We start from the raw sequence: 7,971 nt of genomic DNA on the forward strand, positions 1-7,971 counted from the left end.
GACAATCCAGGAACTGCGAAATCACCACCGCATAAGGCAGTATTTTGTAATCCGATTAAGAGGAAGAATTTATGACTGAAAGGGAGGCAACTTTCTGCCCTTTTTCAGAGCAGATAGGAACCGGCATGGTGTTACGGATAACTGACAAATTGCTTCCTTATCTAGGTAGATAAGGTGGACCCTGCCTTTAGAAACAGTATGTATTGGGACTATATAAGTTTATATTGTTTTCCACATACTCTATAGCGTTTTGATGTCGTCTATCGTTGGCGCCGTGTTCAAAGTTCAGTCTCCGCGGAGCTGCAGTTGATGTCCTTCACTGTTACCGGATTCGGTGTAAAGACTCCTAACGTGGGAATAAACTTTCGTCTAGTTTATAAGAACACTCACAGTTGCTCAGAACATTATTGAGGTGGATTACCCGAACGAAATCTACCTTACATTTCCAAGAATACACTTCACTACTTCGATAAATACTTTCGTTTTAATTACCCGTTACTAATAGATACAACTCGCTTTCAACTACACTATGTTTCCAAGTAACACTGTAATATGTAGGAGGATAATTTCCTTCCGCTTTTCCTTCACCACACAAAAATCCTTTAAATTAGTTGGGATTTATGAATAACTTAGCACAGGGAGAAATTACTGATAGCACTACTTTCCTTTCAGCCAATTGTGCTACTATCAAATCTGAAATTTTTCATTAATTTTTTTTTTTTCACATTCAAATATTTTTAGAGTATCAAAGCAGTTTCTAGATAATTTTCCTCTTTACATTCTGATTTCATGTATTATTCAAATTCCATAAAATTCGTCTCCAGGCGCACAATAAATTAGCACTCAACCACTCTCCGAAACCAACACCTAAACACAACGACCGCCCGTGTTGAACTGAAGAAAAGTTGTCGAACCAGTTCCTCGTACGGCGGAGTTGGATTTCAGTGTAAAGAGTAACTTGGCCATCTCGTCCCGGCCCCTTCGTGGGTAGCGCATATGCAGTTACGGAGTTTGGTCTCAAGAATTCAGACGTTTCTTCGACTCGTTCCCGTCTTGCGTGCAATCTATATTTACAGGGAGAGTGAAGCATTCCGGCAGGCAATGGGTTAAAAGGACATCACTGCCAAATTTCAGCTGATACCCGGAGCCAAGAACTGCAGTCAACTTCACCTCAGTGACCAGTGTCGTGCGTCTCTCGGAATTTGCAGTGATATCGTCCCATATACTAGAATCCCAATGCAGCGAAGGGTACCCCATTCTCTTCTTCTCAACATACGTACCCAACTGTGGAATGCGCAAGTCAGTGGCAGAGCGGGAGTCAGTCGACAGAGTTCGTGGACGGAGACCGAAGAGCCAGCGGGAGCAAGTGAGCTAGTGAAAGAAGTGCAAGCTGTAGTCAGCGCTTTGGTCTGGAGGTATCAGAACCAAGCTTCTCTAATTCTCTGTTTAGATTCGATATCACCTAGCTTTATTATGTATCCACAGTACGAATGCCTGCACAGCATCACATTCCCTCAGGCGATTCACTTTTTGATCCTGCTCTCAGGAACAGTCCTCTAAGGGTGTAGGTACGCATTAAATTAATTACTTTAGTCGCGTTTTATGACTTGGTTAGCAAACAATGCGTGGAGTGTGGACGAGGCAACGATGGGGTGTCAGCAACCGAACACGCGTCATTACTGCAGTTCAGCCGAGTCGATTTATTTTCGGCGGAGACACATTTTGGCTTGAATCGAGGCAATCTTAGAGAGTGATTCATTCGAGAAAAAAAATCATATTCACAGTAATTACAAGGGCTCGCGTTACACGTGTATGAAATTTCCAGTCCCGGATATTTAGATCAAAAATAATATTTACCACATTCCACCATTCAGTTCGATCAACTTTTCTTTTGATTTTTTTTTCAATTCCTTTTCTTTGCTGTGGTTTACAATGGTGATTTACGAACTGGTAATTCTCAGTGGTCAAAGGGAAAGTATAGGAAGTTTCACTAACAAGCTAGCAGGATGAAACCTTACAAATCTTACACACCTCAAGGCCCATCCTACCGAGACAATGAGGGAAATCTGATTTCCAGCAGCATAGGCATATCGGAGGGATGGGTTGAGTACTTTGATGAACTGCTCAGCAGCCAGAATATCTGCGAGTTGGAGGTCTCGCCAACTGAAGACGACGGATAAATACTGCCACCACCAAGTATGGAAGAAACAGTCAATTCATTGACTTAAAAATCATAAGTCGCCAGGAGCCGATGGAATTACAGCCGAATTATAGTTAAATATGGGGGCGACCAATTACCCCCGGCCGTTTATCAACTTATGCTCAAGATGTGCGACAGCGAGTCAATGCCTGAGGACTGGCAACGAGGCATTATCTGTCTTATATATAAAAAGGGGGATATCACGCAGCGCAGCAATTATTGAGAAATCGCATTGCTGAGTACCATCTATAAGATATTCTCCGCTATATTGTTAGGTCGGATAGCCCCATACGCCCAGAACATCACTAGTCCATACCAAAGAGGCTTCACTCTAGGCAAATCAGCAACCGATCATCATATGCTGACGATATCGACATCATGGGAAGAACGACCCACCTCGTAGTACGCCTTGTACAAACTGTCTTCATCGAGATCGAGCAAGTGGCGCGAGATCTTGGGCTGCACATCAATGAAGGTAAGACAAAATATATGATGACAACGTTAACACGAAAAACCAAGCAACAATATCAAACCGCACTGGTTAAACGGGAAAAATAAAGATAGGAGACTACAACTTTGAAACTGTTGATCATTTCTCCTATTTAGGGCCGAAGATTACGTTCGAAACGTCTCACCATCGCGTCAAAGCTCTTACTGCACAATACATTGATCTTTCCAATCCTCATGTATTCCTCGGAGACTTGGGTTTTTAGCAACAAAAATTGCGAACTCTTGGCCGCGTCCGAGAAAAGAATCGTCCGAAGAATTTTTGGCCTCCTACATGAGGATGGGCGATTCCGTAGCCCAAATAACGACGGAAACTATGGACGATACCATGACCGTCAAGTTGTGAATCAAATCCGTATGAATGGGGATGATCCTGCTCGAAAAGTCAAGGCAATATCTATGGAAGAAAGAGAATATGATGGAGACCCTGCCTGGGATGGAACGATGATGTAAGCCAGGATACTAGACAGCTTTTAGGGACACCGAATTGGTGGACCTCGGCGCAAAACCGGGATGTCTGGAGTTCCTTATTAAGACAGGCCTAGATTGAATACCGGTTCTTGCGCCGTTGATGATGATGATGATGATGAATTCTCGGCAGATACGAAATCTTACAGCAATGGAAGTAAACCCTCAGGTTTTACTTCTGCTTACAAAAACAACATTATAATTCAAAATTTGCCGCTGTGCGTGGTTCTGAGTGCTAGTCGTCTACTAAAGACAATGAAAACCACCTTGTGGTAATGGAAACGAAGATGCTGCTTTGCATCATTGATATCAACACGCCATGATTGCATCCGAAATAAGGACATCCGGTATCGATATGGTGTTACATCGACAGATGACAACAACTCATTAACTGAAAGTGGTTTAAATATCGAAATCAATGCAAAAATACAAAAAGGTCGACCGAAATAGCAATGGTTCGATATACTAGATGGTGATTTGAGAGCCTCTCGATTACATCCGGATCAAATTTTGACCGATGACGAGACGAACCGACTGCGCTACTGAACAGGAGAAAGACTAAAGGAAAAAAGCTGACAGTTAAACTACTTCATTATACAAAACGAATCGATGAGAATCATAGCCAGTAAGCCTAAGTCATGGCAATCCAGCAGTCAATGACTAGCAATTCACAAGTTTTCTTCTCCAGAACCTGGTACGGAAATACAATGTGACATTGTTTAAATCAAGATATTTACAATGGAACCGGAACGTCATCAGAACCCATTATAACTTCTTTTTGGAATAAAAGTAAATCTTAACAAATGTCGACGTTACAAGGACCGGATAACCAGTCCGACAAATCATTATCAGTTTTCGTGGTTTTTTCATGAAAACTATTTTAATTAAACATCGCTTCTTTACGGAACCTATCTTCTCCTCCTCTAGTTCCACTTACCTTACTTAACCCCGCCATCGACGTTCCTGTCGCCCTGTCAATTACGCCTGAAGAGCCTGCAATTCACCCCACCGCCAGTTGAACTGATTGCACCATCCATGTACTGGCAAGCCGCAACATCATTATTTCAACTCTGGACGTGGCAGTCCTTCAAACGAAAAATTCAGGTATTTTTGTGTGTGAACATTTATTAAAAATGTTCATCAGCGACAAAGATGTCTATAAAATTCTTGTTCACAGCCTAAACAAACATGAAATCCTCGCTCACAGCCTAAGCAAACATATTTGGCCGGTTGGCCAAAATATTTTTCATTCGATCACCGTCGCCTGAACAGTCAAAGCTGACAGATCAACTGCATCCCATCCACGTTACGGCTACCAGTCAAATGCAAACTCTTCGGGCGTAACTGACAGGCCAAACTAAACGTGAAAGGAGGCCTTTACGTATCTCTTTTCCTAACACTGTTTAGTCCCCTGCTTCTTATCTATACATCCTCTGTGCTTGCCCCTTATTTGTATACTATACCAAGAATTATTATTTTATTTCCTTGTACATCCCCTTTTGTTAACATTGGCACTCATCATCCACTCTTTGAATTCGAAACAGAGCTCTATTCTTCAAATACCAACCTCGACGCTCTCAACGTAACTTTACCATTAATCAAACGGAATCAGATTAGCTAATTTGTCATACGATCAAGTTCTCAGCACACTTTTCACCATCTTTTCCTATTTCTCCCCAACTACGTCCCCTCTTACTCTTCGTGTTTGCGCTTGTATCTAACTGACGAGCGTTGAGGTGGCTTTTGTAAGTCAATATTTCAAGCCGTATTAACCTCACATTCGCAATTACCGTAATCCTACTTACCTTCCCTTATGTTTATCACTTTTCTTTTCTGCACTACCAATTTCTCTAAGTAATACTGCAACTTACTTTGTTCTTACTTCACCATCACATTTTCCTTTGCCTCTGCTTCTTCTACACTTATTCTCAGTGTAGACTGTTTGAGTTCCTCTCCTCCTCTCTCTGCTTGTTGAGTCGCTCATTGATAAATTTGCGATTTGATTCCGAAGGGTTACCTAACCTGTTCATGGTTAATTGTAAACAATGCATCCCACCCCCTCTCTAAAAACAGTTTGCAATAAATCTTGCAAATTGTACTATTTTCCACACTTTTGCAAAGAGACTTTACTTTAAATGGCAACCACCATCCTATTGCACTCTTCTCCTATTATCTCTAAATCCTAGAGATATATTTCAGCGATTGTTTGGCCAAGTAACATAACTTCCCTAAACATCGGTCTATCACCTTCAACTTACTCGATTTTACCAACTTTGTCACTTAATGTTTCAATTCATAGCATGAGGTATGTCAATAAAACGAATGAAATTGGAGAAAACAACAGGACCTGATGACATCGCGTCTGAGCTCTGAAAAGCGAAGAGCTGGCACCCAACATTTGGGGTTCAATAAGTTTTTCAATCGGTTTATTCAGGAAGGTAAAACATCATCTGACCTGATTATCAGCATTACTGTCCGATCCAGTTGCTGTCTCATACAATGAAGATTTTTGAACGCATTCTTGACAACCGTATTCGCGAAATCGTTCAAACAATCATAAATAAAGCTAGGTTTGTTAAGAACTACGGAACTACTGACGAAAAACACGCTGCGCGGTTTTCTCATAGTAAAACATCATGAGAAGAATCGCCCGCAGTGTCGTCCGCCCTGTCGCCCTTTGCTAGAACAAAATGGCGAAACCGATTACGATGCACAGACCTCGTTTGTGAACGGGACAAAGGCTAAAAGAAAAGAGAAAAAGGAGTATGCGTTATTTATGCTACTTTCTCTAAAGTCTTTGGCTCTATCAACAATAAGAGGCAACTTTCCAAACTCTCTTAATGCAGTTCCCCGCCATTAGCTGTGACATGGCTCACTTTCTACCTTTTTAACTAATCTAATTGTGTAGCTTTTATAAGTTGATCATCCCGTTGTTTCTTCTTTCTGTTTGGAGTTCCCGGTCCCCACTATAGTAGGTTCCTTTATATTCTCTCTTTCTTCACCTGCCTGTGATTACTCTGCTCAGACGACCTCAAACTATCATATTTGCAACTGTTTCATCTCTACTGCGCTGAGTAAGCTGACACTAAACATCAGCGAATGTGTTACTCAACCAAATCCTCCCCAACTTTCTTTTTCCCCTCTGTTGGTGGAAAACCTCTATTATTTTCGAGCCCCTATCAAGACCCCGGTGTAAAGTTCACGATAAGCTTCACTTCAAATCGCAATTGGAGGGCATTGTCAATTTTGAAATATCTGGTTTTATTCTACGTACCTCGTCCGATTCCATCTCAATGTACCTCTCGTTGACATTCCTCAACTTCCCCTTGGAAACATCATAGGACTTTACTTACTTTGTGATTTAGTGACCACTCAACCATTCCGGCTACTTTCCTTTTGATGTTGCACAACGAAAATTCACCCCACCCAACTCCTTTCCGACCCCGCAGTCTCAATCTCCCTTACATGCATCAACGCCAAATTGACCTTGATATTACTTTTTTCCAGCTTTGTAATTACCGAATCGACAGCTCTGCCTTTCGAGAATCGCTTTCCGCATCGCTTTTCGTAACACTGTGGACATTTTCGAAATTTAATCAAACCTAAACTGGCCTAATCCCAGCGATTCGAAGGCGATAGAAAGAAAAGCACAAGTCGAACCACCAATTCCCAGTTCGCAAAGCCAAAATGATAAAGACATAGCCATAGCGTCAAAGGATAACAAGGGCCAATTTATGACGGGAACTTAAAGCATGCTTGAAGAACTGATCCAAAATCAGATGATACAAATGCTATTATCTCACAATTAAACGTGATCACAATCAACAGTGGGAATGCAAATGGTTTTAACCTACATTAATACTAGCTTACCAGCAATATGGTTGATCTTATGCTGATATGGGAAATTCATTTGATATTTAATAAATTAAATTAAAATTAAACTAAAAAAAATTTTTTTTAGAGCAATTTTTATTTAATTTCCAAACATTTCGCTGGGTTGCCCCAGAAGCCTTTCAATGGGGGTTGAACTGTGTGCTCCGAAAAGCAAGCAACTGCGGGTTGGCTTTAATCGAAAACGACAGTTTGGACGTTACAAATATCCACGGGGCAACTAATCTACCACTACTAAACAAAATGCAGATTGCCAGACATTTTAAGTATCCGGATTACCAAAAACTTTACTTGTTACCTTATATTTATTGAAGTGCAACTCCCAACGGGTTACTTTACATCAATAGTCTACATTGACAAGCTGCCGCGGAAGGACTCCAACAATCCCACAATCCCAAAAAGTGAAGCAAGCAAACCGCCAAAACCCAATAATAATAGCTGACGATTTTAGTACTTGGGCCGAAGGTTGGGGTAGTCGCGAAACAAATGCAAGAAATCGCATACATATTGCTCGAAGTATTTTGACGTTTGAATATCATTTTTCCAAATACAGGCGACCATCAGGCTATCATTTTCGAGATGGGGTATAGGACAGGAGAAAAGCATATCAAGAAAGCTGCAGTAGCGGGTTGGACATCCAAGAAACTTGATAAGCAAATGTTGGAGGAAATACGTCTTCTACGGCAGGTGATGCCGATGGGAAATGCAGATGGAAACGTGGTGCAGGTTCTTGAAAGGATACAGAAAGCATGTGACGCTACCATGCTACGCCGCACTGTATGCAAGAAGCGAATGTCCAACTTCTGGTGGAATGCCAAAATTGGAGAACTTCGCAGGAGATACAGTCAACGTAGCAGCAATCCACCTGAGTCTGAAGAGTTGCAGAAGCGATATAAAAAAGCTCT

General features: G+C 41.5%; 1 protein-coding gene and 1 long non-coding RNA gene across 4 annotated transcripts in view; one reads left to right on the plus strand and one right to left on the minus strand.

Annotated features, from left to right (window-relative positions):
• LOC119657899 overlaps positions 1-894 on the minus strand; it is a 182,562-nt gene extending 181,668 nt beyond the window's left edge. For all 3 annotated transcript variants that reach the window (XR_005250182.1, XR_005250181.1, XM_038065054.1), the window contains exon 1: positions 240-894. The gene's annotated coding sequence lies outside the window, so the exon portion shown is untranslated. The remainder of the gene's footprint in view (positions 1-239) is intronic.
• Positions 895-1,311: 417 nt separating this feature from the next.
• LOC119657957 lies at positions 1,312-7,060 on the plus strand. The gene is made up of 3 exons (XR_005250184.1): positions 1,312-1,415; positions 1,486-1,568; positions 6,683-7,060. It is a non-coding gene; the product is annotated as an uncharacterized LOC119657957 (long non-coding RNA).
• The last annotated feature ends 911 nt before the right edge of the window (positions 7,061-7,971 follow it).

This window comes from Hermetia illucens, chromosome 5, assembly GCF_905115235.1.
Source record: "Hermetia illucens chromosome 5, iHerIll2.2.curated.20191125, whole genome shotgun sequence".
NCBI classification, from domain to species: Eukaryota; Metazoa; Arthropoda; class Insecta; order Diptera; family Stratiomyidae; genus Hermetia; species Hermetia illucens.